The 18,105-nt window shown below is 38.3% G+C and overlaps 1 long non-coding RNA gene across 1 annotated transcript; it reads left to right on the forward strand.

Moving 5' to 3' along the window:
* The first annotated feature begins 16,424 nt into the window (after positions 1–16,424).
* LOC110677959 lies at positions 16,425–17,024 on the forward strand. Its single transcript, XR_002501348.1, has 2 exons — positions 16,425–16,781; positions 16,897–17,024. It is a non-coding gene; the product is annotated as an uncharacterized LOC110677959 (long non-coding RNA).
* Positions 17,025–18,105: the final 1,081 nt, after the last annotated feature.

Below are 18,105 nucleotides of genomic sequence, written 5' to 3' on the forward strand. Positions count from 1 at the left end.
TCGTAAACAATCCGAGGAGTTATCTGCAGCAGTATTGTTGGCAAAATTATGGGAGAGCTTTCATGTTATTGAAACTCGTCCCAGAATCTGTGATCTTGGAGTAATCTCTGAAGAAATTATTCGTAGGAACCTTGAAGCATTTCTCGGAGGAATGGTGCGAGCAAGAAAAAATCAGTTGAACATTTCATGAGTAAAGCCTGATTTGCTACTGAAAAGGTATCGCTAAAGAAATTTCTCGCCGATTCCTTGCAGAAATTTTCTACAGCGACTCCCATTTGAACTGACAGTTCTTTTCAACTGCATACTGTGATCAGAAAAAAGCGCATTCTTGATCGATTCCTTGCAGAAATTTCCCATGCATCAGGATAGGCCGAGAAATTACTTGTCAGCAGCGAATCAGGCTTAACACTGCGAAAATCATTTGCAGACAAGCTTGTAGAAATTCTTTGAAGAACTTTTGGAAACATAGCCACTGAACTAATGAACTCTAAAGAAATACCAAAATTATTCCCTGTGTAGTTCAAAGTGTGTTCCTTGGACGAATTTGTAGAAAATTACATTAGAAAATAACTAAAAATATTACTACCAAAGAATTCTTCAATAACAATTCTAAAAATATCTTGGATAGATCTTTGCATTAGTTCTTGCCTGGATGAAACACTTGAATAATTCCAAGAGTAATTCGTGTGTAATTGTTTCAGGAATCTCTGTAGATACCCTAGGAAGAAGAAATTAAAAATTCATAAAAATAATGTGGAATTTTGGCACGATTTTATCAATATTCCTCTTCTTCACGGAACTTTAAATAGTAATTTACGCAACAAATTGCAGAATGATGATTTTACAACACGAGTCGTACATTTATCCAACGAGGCTTGCCGAGTTGAACAATTACGACGAGTGCTGTAAAAATCGAGTTCTGCAACGAGTTACGTACGAAATTGTTTTGCAATTTCGTAGAAGACTACTTGAGGGTACCAGAAACCATATCGGAATGCATTCACCTGTAGCGGGCCCCCCGGCTAGGTCACTGTTTTTTTCGGAATATTGATTAATCTGTTTCTTCTCACAATTTTCTGCACAATTTATTAAAAAGTCGTCACAATTCACTAGCTATACTTTATCCACCTTATATCACTATCAAACACTCTCGACCCGAATTGGCCCGCTCGTCAATTTTGGCAGAAGATGCCCTCTGAACTTTGAACGAAAATGTCGAAAACGAACGGCACACCCCGTCAGAACTGGGGACCGTCAGAACAGCACGCGTCGTACATCGTCAGAACTGCAACCGTCGTACACACCCGGACTCCTCCGGTCAGAACTGCACGCGTCGTACATCGTCAGAACTGCAACCGTCGTACACACCCGGACTCCTCCGGTCAGAACTGCACCCCCGCCGCCAGCGATCGGGGCGTTTTATCGCGCTCCCGCGGGGAACTCAATCTCCCAATCTGAAAATAAAGAGAGAAAGAGAAAAGCCAGAACGAGCGTTGCTCTGGCTCAGTTAGTACAGCCATGTGACCGAGACCTTGTTGGGGCGTTCAGTCAGCGCTGTCGGGTGACACAAAAACAAAAAATTAAAACAAAAACATTCTCCGGCATTGGGGCACGTTAACGAACAACAAGCAGTAAGGTTCTTGGCTTCTGCTTACATCGCTTGTTGCTAGTTAACCTAGTGAAAACCCAGATCTGATGAAATCCACCAACTTGCGTGGAACATCATCGAAAAAATAAAAGGGTTCTTTTCCTACACGGAGAAAACGGAAAACCCATATTTGAGTATTTTTTAACTCACTTTTGAGTTATTTTTCTCTCCCCATTTCATTCGCTCCTTCTATTGTTGTCAGAGAGCGAAGAGCAAAACAACCCAAAAACCGAACCTTAGTGCGTTACCTCAAATTTGAGTAAGTGGCACAGTACTGGAAGTTGAGTTATTTGATCTGCCGATTGAGTGAAAACAACTTAGTCAGTAAGTATTTTTTCGCATGGCTGTAAATGCAAACAACTTATACCCCATCAACACAAAATTAGGTTAACGCACGAACCCCCGGAATTGAGTGGAATGAACTCACTTTTGAGTACTTCATTTTCTCCGTGTAGATCAATGGTGATCATTGATCTTTCGAATTATTCGATACGGGGAGGGGAATGCTTCTTTCGGTCGGCAGGACCGCTACATCCGCCCCCCCTTAAATTAAGTTTTTATTTGTGAAGCAAAGAAAAACTTGCAGTAGGCATTTGGCTAGCGTAAAGAGTATCCCTAAGACTATTCTACATTCTAAGACAAAGATTTTTTTTTTCCTTTGCAAATGCGTACTAATCTATTCCTTACTTCTTTCCCTGCTCTAAGATGATTCACCTACCTCCTTGCCGCTTGAGTCTGTCAGAATGCCGCTTCGTGTCTGTGTTCCAATAGAAATTCCCTCGAACGAAACTGGATTTCGAGCCCCGAACGAGTTATTTGTAGGGTTGTCCATTGAACGAAATCTCCCAATCAACCGGCAAGACCAAAAACCGGAGTATCTTCCAAATAGTAACTAACATCTTTTCATTGCACGTAACCTTCTATCCAAAGTCGTTTCCATGTGTTGAGTAACCTTAGCCACCAATCACCATTCCGATTCCATCGAACCACTCTCAGAGATTCGTCGAGTGTTCCTCTTCCATGTCACCGTTCAACTTCATGAAGTTTGTCGGATTCAGCTGGCACATGTCATATAGTACTCTTGCGATCAGCCTCGAGCTCTTCGATCCTCTTGACAATTGCAATCTTGGCTTCTCCGATGTTCGCTCTGGCACTAGTGGCCTTGATGATGTCCAGCTTCTGATCCTAAGGAGACACCTCAATGTGGACATCGTAGGTATTCATCAGCTCCTTGACATCACTACCCTAGTACTCTTGCGAGGCATTCCAGATGCCTAATGACTACTCTCTTGGCACAGCTCAGAATATTCTTCCCATTCCAAATGCATATCTCACTACCAAAAACAAAGACTAGGACTGCGGTCTAACATGGCAATTTAAGCAGCAACAGCCCAGCATTTCTCTTCGGCGCCAAACCAACACCTCCAAACGTGTAAACCTTGTTCGTCTTGATCGGACAACCCCCAACGGCTCGTCCTTGTCGGCATGACTAGCATCACAGACTGCCTCATGATCCTTCTGACCCTATTCTGTCCCTACGAAACTTCCGTCTCCTATATCAATTAAGTCAATTAGTCAAATAAATAGTAAAAAGATTTTTTTTTTCTTTCTAAAGTATAGTTTTTTGTTTTCTAAGAGTAAAAAGTATGGATTAAATACGAACTATATATTTCTTTTATTTTTTTTAATGGCATTTTTTTTTTCGAAATACTTTTTTTTTCGAACATTTCTTATTTTTTTTTTATGAATATTTGTTTTTTTTTCGAATGTTTTTTTTTCGAACATTTCTTATTTTTTTTTCGAATATTTGTTTTTTTTTCGAAAATGTATTTTTTTGCCTTTTTTCTTAATAGATTTAACATCTATATAAATAAAAATGGAATGGTGTTTGTATGTCACGAAATGGGTAGAGAACGGTCCAACGGATTGTTACAACTCTTTTACTGTTTCATTCGCCAAGGGTTCCGACGTGTTCGTGCGTAGAAAAAGTTTAGGTAAGTCTTCGGAATAGTCTTAGAAACGGGAGGAAACTAATGTGCCATTTTGTTGGGGAGATTGTATGACATTTTTCAACAGCCTACTTGATGGCAAGACGAAGTTTGCCGGGACCGCTAGTATGCAATATTAGTTAAATATCTCAAATATCAATGGACACTCTTGATTAGCCTTATGCCTTCGGCAAATTATGTGACAAACCAAAAATCCAAAACAAATGAACACAATTGAACCAACTTCAGAAAATCATCTGTGTCAGCCAAAAACAAATTGAATTTCATATCCCATCAAATGTGGTTTTCCCTATATAAATTTTTTTTTTCCTACGCTGCCGGAGAAAGTTGTCATATTGTTGCAGGGATGCAAGACAATAATCTATCCCTCTTGCATATCTGCGAAATCTTAAAGGAAAAAAAAAATAAAATTAACTCACCGAGCCTCTAGGTACCTCACTTTGTTTTTTCTCCGCTTGTTGTGGCGAGTCCTCGGCTGCCGGCATTGCTCCACCCCTCTCCCTTTTGAGGTTGTAGGTTGGACCTGTAAGTATACTCCATTTTCCCTTGATTAGCCTGCGTAAAAACATGTTGTAAATAACATTCCATTTTATTTTTATAGAGGATATGGGCTCCTCTAGGTTCTCTTAAAATTTCATTATTTCATAGAGGTTTTTGGATTTCCTCTTTCGTCAAAATTTTTAGACATTTGCTTTGTCTCTTTTCTGTGTTTAAAATTTCTCATAATTTCTTTTAAATTTGCAGAGGGCTTTTTGTAAACCCTCTCTTAAATTATCTCTTCTTACGTTCATATTTTCTATTTATCAATATGTTTTCTTCAATTTTCTTTTATCAAGCGCATTTCCCTTTTCGTATTTCTGGAGGGTGTGTTTTCCTCTCCTTAATCATTTGTTTCTCTTTGTTCCTTGATATCTATGGCCCTTACAGAATAGTAATTACTCTGGTTTTCCAGCCCTTCGGTACATTCAAAACTGAGTTTGATGGACGCATTCATTGTTATAAATTAGCTGTAGGCTCATAGTTTATCAATAATATTTTTTTTTTAATTTCATTATATAATTTCTCTCTTATTTCACTTTAAAGTTTCATTTTGTATTTACTGAGGGTATGCAATTCCCCTCATTTTTCATTAATGCTCAATGCTTCATTTAATTTACCACTTTATCCTGAGCGGTGACAGATGGATATGATTTTCTCTATTTTCTTTAATTACTTCGTGTAAATTGTTCATATTGACTGCGCTTGCTATATTCGGTGGCGCGTTTGGTGTCATGTAATCGTCTTCTATTTCTTCTATTATCGGTAGGCTTCGGCTACCTTCTTTTCGTAACATAATTGTTCCATGAGTCTTCATCTCCGGATTCGAAAAAATATCTGTCATTTTCCCTATTAGCTCATCGTGAGGGACCGTTTCCCGTGGGGTGATTACCCCTAAGTGAACTATATCTTTACTTCTTAATGTGGGCTTTTGGGGAGGGGAACAACTTGGTCTCTGTTTTATTGGACCAGTAGAGTTGTATCCGCTCTGATTCGAACACGATATTCGTCCTTTAAAGCAGCAGATAAAAAGGACAATTAAAAACACTATCATTATCAGTGCGCCTGTTCCTACGGTTGCAATTGACCACCCCGAAGAAAGGGGTGAGTAAATTAAGTTTTCTAGAAATGGTTTCTCCATTTTGAGAACATCTACATCGACTCCTAGATCAAATAGTTTCTTACGATCGTAAAATGAAATTTTTGAAATGTTTTCACTTAACGCTGGGATTAATTTCGTGCTATGTACATCCCACGTAAAATTCATAATCGCATAGTTTGATTTCCTTCCTAAGGATATATTTTCTGATACCTTCGTATCTACGTATTCAATTTTAATATGTCTTGTTTTAATTACCTTACCAGGGGTTAACCTCATTTGGCCTGTTCCCCTGATGGTTAAACTGGTGTGGTTGTCCCCATGAAATATATCCACCTTTAACTCGTTCGGAGTAGTATATTCCCAAACATTCGATTGCCCTGTTTCGAACCATGCATCGTGGTTTATTTTCAATAATTTTATTCGGCAGTTTTCCGTTGAATTCCTGAACATTAAATTCAAAACGCATTCATTTTCTGACGACAAATTAATTTCTTTCGCCTTTTTGTTGCAAATTCTGTAAGACAAAAATTTCTCACACTCCTGGAACTCGGCATACGATAAAACAAATCCCCACGAGCTCGTTTTTTGTTCAATAATTATATTCTTTTCTAGATTTGTGGACATTACAATTGTTCCGTTGATTTGCGGAATAAAATCTCCTTTCAAGGCTTGGAACTTCCTTTTTGTCACCAGAGGTAACCTAAGGTCCATTACTAGCATCTGATTGTTTTCCGTTGCAAACGAAACATCCGCTAGTCTTAGAATTTCCGGTGCTAGACCGTTATTCGGCATTGAAATAAGCTAATACTTAGCCGGTGATATGGGGAGATAAACGCAACTCAGCTTGTCGATAGTCAAAGTAAAACTAAACTCATGTATTTCTCCTGTTCAGTTACAATGCTGTGTTCGAGTTCGGACCCGAACCGATTCCGATCGTATTCTCTCTACTCTCATCAATGTTATGGTAGCTGTCCATTTTACCGCACTACCTAAAGCTCGAAATGGCATTGCCAACTAGATCGTAACAGCTCCTCAACCCTTAAGCAAAAACTATAAATATTTCTAAACCTTCGAACGTTTCAAGATATATTATAAAATTACGATCTCAGAACGAAAATTCAATATTCATGCAAAAACATATTAAGACAAATTCAAATATTCGATCACTAATTCAATAGTATATGTATCCTTCTTTCTTCTTCTTCTTAAATTTTCTTTTTGAATGCCGTGATCCGTTTCCCAAGTCTTCCGCTTGAGTCTGATGATGGCTTGCTGTCGTGATCTTCTCTCCCGAAAAGATGAATGAGTCAGCAGGAAACCCATAAAAATCGCTGCTAGCATCCGAAGCATTCGATTGCTCTTCATCATCGTCCTCTCTTCTCCGTTTCCTATTAAGTCTTACTGATGGTGGTTCAATTTGCATTTGCTGTTTATTTGGCTCGGTTGGCCCAAAATCCCTCTCTCCATGGAAAACAAAACTTCTAGGAGTTTTCCGGCGAGAAGCTGGTACCACCTTAAGCTGACGTTTGTGCGCTGTGAGAACTCTGCCTCCCAAAGAAACCTGTGAAATATTTGTAGAGATCCGTTTTAGAAATTTGGCTGGCAACCATTGTCGTATATCAGTCGGATTGTTATTTTTATAATATATCAGATCTCCACATTTCAGGTTGTTAAAAGGATCAGATGTGCTACCTGCCTTAACAAAACCACTTTGATGGTCATCATGCGTATTAGCTAGTTTTTCTTTAAAATTATGCTTTGGATTAATTAAATCAACTAAAGTCTTTGGCTTGTACGATAACATTCGCTCAGATGGAAATTTTCCATTAGTTTCCATGCATATATTTCTATAATTTATCAAGAAATATGAAATTTGCTCATCGGTATCCAATGTCCTTATTTGTGGATCGACTAAAAACTTTTTGAAAACGTTTTTCACCAAGCGAACTGTTCTTTCAGCCTGACCATTACTTTCCGGGTGATACGGAGGACTTTTCAGTACAACAATTCCTTGTTTTTGGAAAAAATTAATGAACATTTCGGAGTTAAAGGGTGGACCGCCATCTGTCACAAGAACATCCGGAAGCCCAAAACGGGCAAAAATGTTCAAGAAAACCTTTATCACTTTTTTATGATCCGTTCCATTTCTCATATGTTCCACCTCAATCCACTTAGTGAAACTATCCACTACAACTAGGAACACCTTTTTATCAAAATGAAAAAAATCTGCGTGGATTCTACTAAATGGTTTGTTGGTGGGAATCCATTTGGAGTAAGGAGGTTTTTTTGAAAGAGTTGTAGTTTCTAAACAAATTCTGCATGTTTTAACGTAATCCTCAATGTCCTGATTCATACCGAACCAATAAACCGTTCTACGGGCCAGTTGCTTAATTTTGTTAATACCGGAGTGATTCATATGCAACATTTTTAAGATCTTTAACTTCATAACCCTGGGTATTACTACTCGGTCCTGAAATAAAATGCACCCTTCAATTTCCTCTAAATCCTGATGGTGAGAATAAATATCTTTGTAATTTCTGTCAATTCGGCTCGGCCATCCTTTTCGCAAAAATTCAAAGATTTTCAATAAATATGTATCTCTGCTAGATTCTTTCGCAACCTCCTTATAATCCAAAGGAAATTCACTCGTAAAATTCAAACTTTTTATATATTCACGCGCTATTTCTTTTGGTATTTCATGAGCCGTTGGAAATCTCGAACAAAAGTCCGCGTTCCCCATCTTCGAGGAAGGACGATATACAATATCATACTCATATATAGAAAGCTCCAACACGTATCGCTGTAGTCGTGTAACAGAAAGTGCATTTTTCCCATTCTTGCCAAAAATTCCGATGAGCGGCTTATGATCAGTGTAAATGGTAAATTTTTTCCCATATAAAAATTTATGGATTTTTTTTACAGTGCATACAACCGCCAATGCCTCAAGGTGTAAAATCGGATATTTTCGCTGAGCATCGTTTAACGTGAATGAAGTGAAGCTAATTGGCCGTTCCTCACCTTTCACTTGATGCGCTATCACTCCACCAAGGCCGTAGGAGCATGCATCCGTCACAATAACAACTGGTTTTTCTGGATCAAAATACTTCAACAGATTTGGTTTCAATAAAAAATGTTTGCACTCATTAAAAACCTTCTCACATTCACAATCCCAAATGTATTTGGTGTTTTTTCGTAGCAAAGCGTAAAGACATTTTATTCGGGTAGACAAATTTGGAATGAATTTGGCATAGTAAGTAACCAAACCTAAAAAAGCTTTAAGTTCAGAAACATTCTGCGGAGCTTTCGCTTCGCGGATAGTTTCCACTTTATCCGGGCAAGGAAGTAATCCCTTGTCCGTCAGAATGTGTCCCAAATACGGTAAATCCTTTACAAAAAATTTGCATTTCTTAAAATTAACTTTTATATTAGCCTTGGACAATCGCTCCAAGACTAAATAAAGTTTTTTTTTACAGTCTTCAAAGTCTTTCCCGGAGATCAAAACGTCATCGAGATAACACGATACACCTTCTAGCCCTTGGCAAACGGTTGTATGCATAAAGTCCTTTAATTGTATTAATGATCATAATTTTCCTTGATCGTTTTGATAGCAACAATTGTGTATAAGCCCCCGTTAAATCCAATGAACAAAAAACCTTGGAACCTGCGAGAGTGGCAAAAAGATCCTGAGCTAATGGCAAAGGGTATGTGTTCGGAACAATCACCTTGTTTATTGAGATTTTACCGTCGATTACTAATCCAATGGCATGGTTTTTCCTAACAACAACTACAACCGGTGAAGCCCATTCACTAGCCTCGATCGGTGTAATTATACCATCCCTTTCTAAACCATCTAGGTGTTCCAAAACTTTTTGTCGCAAACGGAGGGGAACTTCATATGCCTTACGAAAAATAGGTGTATTGTCTTTCAATACCAAATCACCCTCGAAACCTACTATCGGATTAGATAATTCCTTGTCAAATACTTTCGGAAACTTACGCTTCAAATCAAGAACTGTCTCGTCATCATTAATTGCGCTGATGTACTCCATGGTCGCAGTCGGTCTCGCAAAAGCATTCCTCCATCCAACGTAAAAAATGTCCAGCCATGTACGCCCCACCAAAGGAACAAACTGTTTTCGCAACGTAAGATTATCAGATAAAGCTTTTTCTGAATGTATCCTAACTTCACAGATACTTCAACCTTTCCTAAAACCTTCAGTTTCTTCCCATCAATAACTACCGAACGCTTGTTACACGTTTTCACAGGAAGATGTTTAAAGCTACGCAGAAACAGATCCTCAGATATGACGCTTTCTGCTGAGCCACTGTCTATCTCCATTGTAATTCTCTTGTTTTCAACTTTGACATCTACATAACATGGTTCATTAATTCTGTTTACAGAAGAAATCATCAAACAAGGTGCATCATCCTCTGAATCTGACTGCATATCTTCCTTCAGTCGCTTGAACAATCCTGAAGTACCTGATACAGAAGGTTTAGGCGAATCCATGAATTTTACACTGGACTGAAATTTGCGAGGACTTTTGTTTTTAAGTTTGTAACAGTATTTCCTGGTGTGTCCTTTCTTTTTGCAATATGAACATAAAAACTCTTTGCTTGTATAACTGCTCTTTCTGTCATAGCTTCCTCCACTTTTGCTCCTGAATGAAAATGATCGATTTCTACTGTCACTCCTACTTCTACCTCTTCCATTGAAATTCGATCTACGCGGAGCACGATTTGGCCTTCTACCCAAACGAGCTATAACACCATCATCTTTTCTCAAAAATTGAGTTCTGTCCGAAGCTATTTCTTGATTTACTATCATTTTCTCTACCTTAGCAACAGAAAGATCTTCCTCGTCGAACAAACGTTTTTGCAAATTTCGATCATAAATTCCAATTACTAAAACGTCACGAATAGCCCTGTCTTTGAACTCACCAAACTCACAAAGCTCAGCTAAATTTTTAACATCAAGCACAAAATCAACTGCCTTCTCAAACTGTCCTTGTCTACGCGTCCAAAACTTGTAACTGTGAATCACATCGGAGTCTTTTTTGTCGTAACGCTGCTTCAGTTTATCCGTAATCTGCTTGTACGTAAGATCCTTTAAATTCTGCCTGGGAAATAAAAGCTTTAGCTGGGAAAAAACTTCAGTCCCACAAACAGCTAAAAACGAAGTCTTAAATCGATCTTCCGTATAATTATTGTGCTCAAACATCCATTCTAATTGTTCTAAATATTGCGAAAATGGTATGGTTCCCGGGATAAAAGGTTCTGAGGTTGGATTGATTGACATCCTTGTAATAAAAAAAAATCAAAATACACAAAATTCAAAATAAATAGCTGATCTTTATACACACAAGAAAAATGAAACACTTTCAAATAGTCACACAACAAAACAGTAAAAATTATAAAATAAGCATCAAGGAAAATACCACATACCTGATTCCAGATGAAGCACAATACACACAACTACCCTAGCTGCGGGAAAAAGCCAATCGTATCCAAAAACTGGCAAGGCACTCACAGTCACAGCATGCAAAATGAACGATCTGCCTTAATCGCGGCGGTAAACAGCAGCCAATCTCACCAAAACAGCAAACTTCTCCAGCAGCAACAAAATCCGGCAACAACAGCACTTCCTATCAACAGCAACTTTCAGCAACAACAGCAGCAGCTAACCCCAATAAGGTCGATGAACTTCCAATGCGCTTTTTAAACTTCGCTATGCAGCCAAAGAAGGTCAGTCACCCCTGACAAAACTGCAATTCTTCACCACACGCTCACTACTCACTGGTGGTATCTCACTAGGAACTCACTCTCTCAGAGCCCACAACCAAACACCACACAAATGATGAAAAAACGCTTTATTCCCAGCGGTCACTCAACTGCTTTGTGTCGATGCTCGCTGTGTGAACAAAAGAAGACACAAAAAATGATTTAATAATCCGCCTATTATCTTCTCACAAAAGAAATCCACTAAATTGTAGGCTTCCAAAATGGCGATTTTCTCAAAATAAATGCGCTTCTCTGTAAATTTCTTTTTACACACTTTCCAAATTTCTTTCTTTCAGCGCTCCACAAATCCGGTAAAATCAAGCAAAAAGAAAGGTCTAGCCTATCTACTGCCCGAAGAACACCAGTTACTTTTATCAAAGGAAAATTAAAAAACTGACACCACGCCAAAAGATTGCACTACAAGAAGGGTAAAAACTGTGGTAAAACTCACAATTTACAAAAGGCCGTTTGCACGCAAATCTTCCTTCTTAAATTCACTTATCTCCTTTCACTCGCGAACTTACTTTAAACCGAACTTAATAATTCAATTCGCGGTTAAAATTTGAAAAAAAAACTATCTTTATCCTCGTCCCACTGAAATAAGCTAATACTTAGCCGGTGATATGGGGAGATAAACGCAACTCAGCTTGTCGATAGTCAAAGTAAAACTAAACTCATGTATTTCTCCTGTTCAGTTACAATGCTGTGGTCGAGTTCGGACCCGAACCGATTCCGATCGTATTCTCATCAATGTTATGGTAGCTGTCCATTTTACCGCACTACCTAAAGCTCGAAATGGCATTGCCAACTAGATCGTAACAGGCATCTTCGGGAATTCAAGGTTTTGTGCAAGGTTTCGTTCAGCTTCCTCTAAGGTTCGTAACAATATTGATGGTTCGAATAGCTGAACGTACCATGCCATATTGTTGTCCTTGCGCAAGAGGATTTGCAAAATTATATTTTGCTGTTTATTTAAATTGTTCAATAGGGATTGAATTCTAAATCCCATTTCAATGAGTTCTCCCAGGTAACAATTTGAAGCTGTTCAAACGCTTTTATAACTAATTCTATTCAGCCTTTGTTTGAACAAAAGCTGTTCATAGCCTGCATACACTGTTGTTCAGCTGTTAAACATCTGATTCTGGCGATTTTATTCAGCCTTAAGCTTAATTGAAGCTTTATGGAAGGCTGAATAAAGGTCTATCATGCGCTTGTTCAACCCCCTTTCAATAACGATAATTCTATTTTTAGAACAGATGGCAGCCTTCGAAAGCTTAACAATCGCTTATTCAACCATTATTCAACAGTAAACCAAAAAATGTTAAAATATGTACAGGTTCATAGTTTTGGATTTTATCAACGCAACTTACAATTTCAAACACATAGGGAAGATGTGTGCTGGAATTTAAAGATGAAGATTAGTAAATATTAACAATTGAGAATTGAACTGGGATCCATTGATTTATAACCACTTACCTTGACATCTGCTCCACATGAGACTGTGTGAGCATTATCAAAAGCAAGGGAATAACTTATTGACTTGTCTGAATGAGGGCTATGTTAAAGGTTGCATTGAGGCTGGAGAAGGGATATCAAAGCTATGCAAAAACACTTAAGTTAGAGTTTTGTGTGTTGTGATTGTTGTTTTAAAATTGAATTCTCGATAATCTTCAATTGCTGCTGTTTAATTGTTGTCAACAAAAGTTGGTAATGATTACGATTCCGTACAATTTAATGAAAATGTGACAAAGAAATTTTTGTGAGCAAGTGTATTGTTTTATTTTGTTGGATGCCGAATCTAGGTGATTTTCTTCGACAAACGCTAGGCCCGTGTGTGTTTAGGGCATGTCCGTTTCGGGATGTGAAAATTTGTTGTTCGGTTAGTTCAATGAAACCGTTATTTAACAATTAATTTAGTGTTTTACCCAAACGCTGATGTGTTTATTTTTGTCAACCTACAGCTGGACAATTGTTCGACAATGGCTGTTGATTTGATTAAAGCTTTAAATAACCTTTAATCAATATAATTCAGGATGGCTGAACAAAAGTTAAAATTGTAGATGGAAAATAGCTTGTTCAACTTGATATTCAGCTTTGAGTATACTGCTGAATAAGAGTGTTTAATAAGCTTTTCTTCCAATTATTGTTCAGCTGTAACGGTGTTTAGCCTTGTACACCATTAATCAGCCATTGTTCAGCAAATACTCTTGTTGTTCAGCTTTCATTGTTACTTGGGCTGTTTCTAATTCTACTGTATTTTTCACCGTACTCGTAAAATTTAGATCGTCTCGTACCAATGTTTGCATTTCGTCGAAGTTCTTTAATATCCCTTTTAATTTCCCATCTAGATGTACCATTGACCCATCCACGAATTTATACATCGCGTCTATTGTTGCGGTTTGATGATCAAGGTTCAGTTTAATGGATTCTTCGTTTTTCCGAAGCTTATCCAGGTTCGTGTCTATTCTCACTCTATCGTCTGAGTCCATCCCTCCGATAGCTGTGATGAATCCCCGGATTTTTCTTGATGGGAAAAACCCTTTCACAAACTCGTTTATTCCCCTACTATTATTTAATGCGACTTTTAAGTCCCCTGCTAAGAGCGTACAATGCGAAGTTTTTACTAAGCGTTCCAATAAACCGCACGCCGTTTCATAATTAGATAACGTATTCTCTATCGCCAACCTACCACTTTCTAATTCTAGTACTGGGAATCTCACCTTCATAGAGTAGGTTCCCATTTTCAGCAATGGCTCTTCCTGGATTTCCAGAATGAATTCCCCTCGCACTAGCCATATTAGTTGTAAGATCAGGAAGATGTTCCTAGAAGCCGAAACAAAACAAACAAACAAAAAATCTTCTATTACTATTCTCATTTCCCAAGGGGGGAAAATAAACTATAATATTCACACCGACGGTCGGTGCCATATAAGCTTGGTTATATCTCAACTACAATTAAATAATTTGTCCCATTTGCAAGTCATGTGGTCTTGAATTCATGTGATCATTCATTATATTTACATAACCTGTTGTTATGAACTTTTTCCAATCGTTTTCCGTTTTTGATAACTGTAGTTTGTTCGCTCGGAAAACTAATTATTTCGTATGGTCCTCTCCATAAAGCCTGTAATTTTTGTCCCGTACCCGTAGGGTTGGCTTTCACAAGAACCCTGTCACCCCACATTGGCTGCCATTCTTCTGATTTTTTGTCATAAATCTCCTTTCGTTTCTTTTTTGATATTAGCAGATTTCCTCGTGCTTTATCGTGAAGGCGTTTCAAAGTTGATTTTAGCTCATCGGCGTAATCGGAATAGGTCAATTCCGTATCTCTCATGCTGTAGATTGAGTTCGGAATTCTTGCGGCTCTGCCATACAACAATTCGAATGGTGAAAAACCGGTTGACGAATTGATCGTGGTGTTATATTGGAATGTGAAGTGTGGAAGGAGTTGGTCCCATGTTTGAGGATCTCCACCAATAAATTGCCGTAAATAGATTTTCAATTCCCTATTGGACCTTTCAACGAGATTTGCCTGTGGGTGGTATGCTGTGGTTGTAATTTTCTTTATTTTCAAAATTTTGCAAACGTTTTTCATGAGTGTGCTTACGAAGTTTGCACCGTTATCTGTTACGAGTTCCAAAGGGGCTCCAAATTTACATATGAAGTTATCTACAAATGTTTTGGCTACGGTGTGGCTTTCTTGATTTTCCATGGCAGCGACTGTTAGGTATCTCGTTAGATCATCTTGTATAACTAAACCGTATTTATTGCCATTGTTTGATTCCGGTAAGACAACAATATCCATGAAATTTTTTTCAAATGGTTCTATGGATGTGGTGTGATCTTCATTGGGATTTTGTGGGCTTTCCTGATTTTATTCTTTTGACATGAGTCACATTGTTTTGCGTAATTCTCTATGTCTCGCCTCATATTTTCCCATGTAAATAGGGTTTTAATCCTGTTCCTCATTCATCTGGCTCCTACATGACCGCCTAGGGGTGCATCATGGAATTCGCGAAGGATGGTTTCGACTTGATTTCTTTCCACTGGAATGCGGTCAGATTCAGCATTGTACAAAGAAATGTGTTTGTTAAATTTGGTCCTTTATCCCATGTGGTAATTCACATAACTGTGACATTTCCTTGTGAGCCGTCCTGCTGTTCAAGATAACCAGTCTGACATCTGCCGCGTCATTGATCAGGGAATTCGAAATTTCGAGCTTCCCAATGTCTATCATATCATCATTAACTTCCTCTAAATATTCTTCGTATATGTTTTCTGGTTCATTTTCTCTATCAGCCTCTCCGTCATAGGGAGAAGGATCGATATCAAACAATCCATTTCCTTGAATTTCTTCCGTTTCGTCCGGGGTAATAACATTGTCCAATACTTCACTTTGCTCGTCCCTTTTGTGTTGAAGTCTAGTTACTACCGCGACGGTTGCTTTGCTTTTTTCATTATCATGATGTTGCCTTTCAATAGACCATTTCCGTCAGACCTTACCCCCTATTTTTATATTTTTCTTCGAAAGACGATTATTTTTAATGATTATTGACGCTTTCAGATCTAATTTATATGCACTCCTGATTTTATTGTAAATTTTTGAAAATTCGAGAATTTACCACATTTTGAGTAGTGCGGCACAGTTGTTTCAACCCTGTGGGTAAACAAAGTGGAGATTTTCCCACAACTTTCAAAACCCCTGTGCTGAGTGTTTGTAGATATGACGAAATGTCAATGTCAAATCAAGCACACAAGACGACACGACAAAATGGAGAAATCTGAGGTCCGATGGGCAAGCTTCGTTGTAAATGAAACCCATCCTTTACTATTGTACTTATAACAAAAACTTTTACCGGAAGACGACTGCTAATAGACCGTTTTAAGCTTAGCAAGTGATGGAATTCTCCTTGGAAGCATTTCTGCAACGCTGCGGAACGTTTTCTACAAGAGGGGCATATTGGCCGGTTTGTTTTGAAACGTCAAGAATTGGACCGGAGAATTCCATTACTTGCTAAGCTTAAAACGGTCTATTAGCAGTCGTCTTCCGGTAAAAGTTTTTGTTATAAGTACAATAGTAAAGGATGGGCTTCATTTACAACGAAGCTTGCCCATCGGACCTCAGATTTCTCTCAGATTTCTCCATTTTGTCGTGTCGTCTCGTGTGCTTGATTTGACATTGACATTTCGTCATATCTACAAACACTCAGCGCAGGGGTTTTGAAAGTTGTGGGAAAATCTCCACTTTGTTTACCCACAGGGTTGAAACAACTGTGCCGCACTACTCAAAATGTGGTAAATTCTCGAATTTTCAAAAATTTACAATAAAATCAGGAGTGCATATAAATTAGATCTGAAAGCGTCAATAATCATTAAAAATAATCGTCTTTCGAAGAAAAATATAAAAATAGGGGGTAAGGTCTGACGGAAATGGTCTATTCCTGATAGTCGTGATAAAAAGTCGTGACGGGTTGCAGTTCTGACCGGTGGAGTCCGGGTGTGTACGACGCGCGCAGTTCTGACGGGTTGCAGTTCTGACGATGTACGACGCGTGCTGTTCTGACGGTCCCCAGTTCTGACGAGGTGTGCCGTTCGTTTTCGACATTTTCGTTCAAAGTTCAGTGGGCATCTTCTGCCAAAATTGACGAGCGGGCCAATTCGGGTCGAGAGTGTTTGATAGTGATATAAGGTGGATAAAGTATAGGTGGATAAAATATATTTCGGGAAATCGGTGGAACCACCCACATACGCGATCAGAATCGAGGGAAAAGTGAAAGTGTCTCCATCGATTCCTTAAGAACGATTCTAAGGGCGGAAAGCTAGTGAATTGTGACGACTTTTTAATCCCTTTTAATTTAATTTTAATTAATAATTTAAGCTAGTGAATTGTGACGACTTTGTGGAGAAAATTGTGAGAAGAAACAGATTAATCAATATTCCGAAAAAACCAGTGACCTAGCCGGGGGGCCCGCTACTTATTTCACAATTTCTGAAAAAATGTTATGTTACGATATATTACGCAACTCAAAACAGTTGCGTAATGAGAAAGCGTTGCGTAATGAATCATTACAGCACTGGTTTCAGTTGCGTAATGACTATTACCACACTGCATAATTCAGTGCATGGAAGTAGGCCGTTTCATGACAGATTGGCGTGATGAAAAACAGCTATTACGATGAGAAATTGCAAAAAATAATTTTCAGAGCTCAGTAGCACCACAATTTTGTAGTCCCTAATTTTATTTCCTTTAAGAATTTAACTAGGAATTGATCAGAGATTTCCTTAAGAATTCCTACAGTAATGGATTACCTGCTTTGCTCTTGCCCACAGTTGATCAGCAGGAGTTTTCTCATTTCATTTTGTATGGTGAAAGTCAAATATCTTGTTAGTGGAAGCTGTAATCGAAAAAATATTTGGTAGGTGTGATAGCCATCATCATTACGCACAACCGGTACCAAATATTTTGTCGAAAATAGTTCACAATTTTGAGAAATAATTCGTTAGATCCATTTCGCCATACAAATATTTTTTGCGTTACCTTTTAGCGATTTTTCGTGCATAGACACTAGCGCATGTGCGTTACGGTGTGGCGAGAAGCGAATCAGGGCATGCATGTAACCCATTCTTTGACATTTATCAAGGATATCTTTAAAGATTTGTCCAAGTATCCTCCCAGGTTTTTTTTCCAGGAATCTAAAATAAACTTTTGTCCATTCCATGGATTGTTTTTGAGAAAGAACTGCACTTGTAATCCTTTGAAAATAGTAAATTTGAAGTGCTCGAGAATTTACTGGAGCAAAATCTGGAGAAACTTCCCAAGATATTCTTTAAAGGATCGTAGGAAAATATCTGGGAGAATTGGTGAAGGAGTTCCTAGAAGAATATCTGGAGAGATCAATGTAGGAGTCCTTGAAAATATTCCAGATGAAATCTCTGGATTAACTACTAGGATAATTTCTTGAATTCTTGAAGAATTAGTTGAATAGTCTCGTAACAGTCTCTGAAGGTTTCCCTGGGACCTGCAAAAA

The sequence above is a fragment of the Aedes aegypti genome, chromosome 3 (assembly GCF_002204515.2).
Source record: "Aedes aegypti strain LVP_AGWG chromosome 3, AaegL5.0 Primary Assembly, whole genome shotgun sequence".
NCBI classification, from domain to species: Eukaryota; Metazoa; Arthropoda; class Insecta; order Diptera; family Culicidae; genus Aedes; species Aedes aegypti.